Below are 2,566 nucleotides of genomic sequence, written 5' to 3'. Positions count from 1 at the left end.
GGCAATGAATGTACAAATGCATTTTACACAATTGATGTATGTATGGATTGTGATAAGAGTTGTATGAGCCCCTAATAAAATGATTTTTAAAAAACTGACAATGGGAATGGCTGAGATTTGTCTTCTAGAAAACCCTACCTGTTTCATCACTATGACGGGAGATGGAGCAGATGCTCTGGGGCAGTGTCTAAAAATCGACCTAAAGTGGAACATAGTCCATGCATTATCTACAGTCCTCTCCATCAGGCGTCATTGTTCTCACTGTACAGTTCGGGAGCTGGATCTCAGAGAGGTTCAGTAATTACTGGTGGTTCTTGTTGTTGTTGTTAGCTGTCAATGAGTTGCCCTGGACCCATGGCCACCCATATGTTACAGAACTGAACTGCTCATAGGGTTTTCTTGGCTGGAATCTTCATGGAAGCTATTTTCCAGGCTTTTCTTCTGCACAGTCTCTGGATGGGTTAGAACAACCAACCTTTGGCTTAATAGTCAATTACAAATTATGCGAGCCACTCAAGCTACAGGAAGGGAGGAGCAGAATTACTCTATACAAACGCTTCCATTACTAGCAATACTAGGCACTCCATAAAAATAAATGTCAAGGAAGGAGTGTGTGACCATTGAGCGCATCCCCGGAGAGCATTTGTGACTGGTTCCATGGTAAGGTATGTACTCAGGAAGCCCACTGTAGTATTTCTCTGGAAAAATTACCAGAACAATTTTGATATCAACACATCCACTTAAAGGGACCAAAAGCTGAGTGTCTGACAGATCTTGATCTCAACCCATATTTAGATGAGTCTAAAAGGAAGATTTGCTCTTGACACCAAGATTAATGAGTCCCTGAATACATGTGGCTTTCAAGAAGTTGACAAATGATTCCTTACTTGAGAGGTTAAAATTGAATTTTAAAAAATCTAATCTCCCCACAAATCATGGAACGGAGCAGTATATAAAAAGCACTGGTCTATTTTGTTGTTTTAATTGTTGTCTCCCCATCGAAGGGACAGCTATGTCCCATGTCTTCCCTGGCCTCCATGTCTCTACTAATCATTTTATTCAACTATCAAGTAGTCAAACAGCTAAACTACTTATCCTTTGAGTCTGAATACTCCTATTACCATGTGTGATTACAGACTCACTAGGGGCAACAAGCAGTGCTGGTGTTGCAAAAGTTAAGCATTCACTTGCTAATCAGAAGGTTGGCAGTTCAAACCCACTTAGTAACTCTGCAGGAAAAAGACCTGTTGATCTGCTCCCATAAAGTCTGCAATCAAGAAACCCCTATGGGGCTGTTCAACTCTGCCACCTCAGGTTCCCATGCGAAGGAACCCACCCCCTGGCACTCAACAACAAGAAGCAGCAGCCAGCAGATAGAAACAAACTGGATGCAAATAAGGGACCAATTCTGCCACGGCTGGTTGTTGTGGTTATCAGCGTTGGCCCCTATTTCATGGCATCACCATTGAAATGATACTGAGATGGGTGTACAGCATGATGAGCATAATAAAATCACCCAGTTGCATAGGTCAAACCTGTTGAGTTGGCACACGGTTTCTTCTATACAGTTTTTGCCGCACACACAGACACACAAGCTATTGAGTCACCTACCAAACTCGTGGGTGGGACTCAGGATAGGCTTGCAATAGGCAATGTCCAACTTGGCCCCTGGGATTCCCTCCTTCCTGGTGTCAACAGTTTGGTGTCATTTTCGGCCCTTTATGACTGGCGTCTAACCAGTAGAAACTGGCTTCATGGACAGCATGGAAGGGATGTCACTTCTCTGACAGATGCTTATACTTCTGTTGTCCTAACAGCCTCTCCCGTGTGCTGGCTTTAAGGAAGCAAGCTGCCATGTTAGAGGAGCTCACATGGCAAAGGACTGAGGGTGGATCTGGCCAACAGCCAGCAAGGATCTGAGGGTGTCAGCTGACCATCCCTTAAGGCAGTGGTTCTCAACCTTCCACATGCTGCGCCCCTTTCATACAGCTCCCCATGTGGTGGTGACCCCCCAACTATAACATTATTTTCGTTGCTACTTCATCACTGTCAGTTTGCTACCGTTATGAATCGGGTGACCCCTGTGAAAGGGTCATTTGACCCCCAAAGGGGTTGCAACCCACAGGTTGAGAACTGCTGCCTTAAGGAACTGAATCCAGCCAACAAGCATGTAAGTTTACATGGATGCGGCTCCTTTCCCAATCAACCCTTTAGACAAGACCTTGGTCCTAGCCAACACTTGGAATGCAGCCTCATGAGAGATGCTGGAGCGGAGGACCCTACTAAGCGGTACCTGGATTCCTATTCGACAGAAACTGAGATAATGTGTGTTGTTTTGAGCTGAAAAATGCTGGGTGGTAACCACCACAAAGCTCAAACAGGAACCAAGAGAAGGCAAAGCACAGCTTAAGTCGTGATTTAAGAATAACTTTCTATCCTTAAAGACAGAAAATAAGGAGCCCTAGTGGCATAGTAGGTTTCATTTTGGGCTGCTAACTGCACGGTCACCAGTTTGAAACCACCAGCTGCTCTGCAGTAGAAAGATAAGGCTTTCTACTCCCTTAAA

The sequence above is a fragment of the Echinops telfairi genome, unplaced genomic scaffold, assembly GCF_000313985.2.
Source record: "Echinops telfairi isolate 266 unplaced genomic scaffold, ASM31398v2 ScPeMD7_7468;HRSCAF=8506_0, whole genome shotgun sequence".
In the NCBI taxonomy this organism is placed as follows: Eukaryota; Metazoa; Chordata; class Mammalia; order Afrosoricida; family Tenrecidae; genus Echinops; species Echinops telfairi.
The sequence above is the reverse complement of the archived record's forward strand: the minus strand, read 5'-3'. Positions refer to the sequence as shown.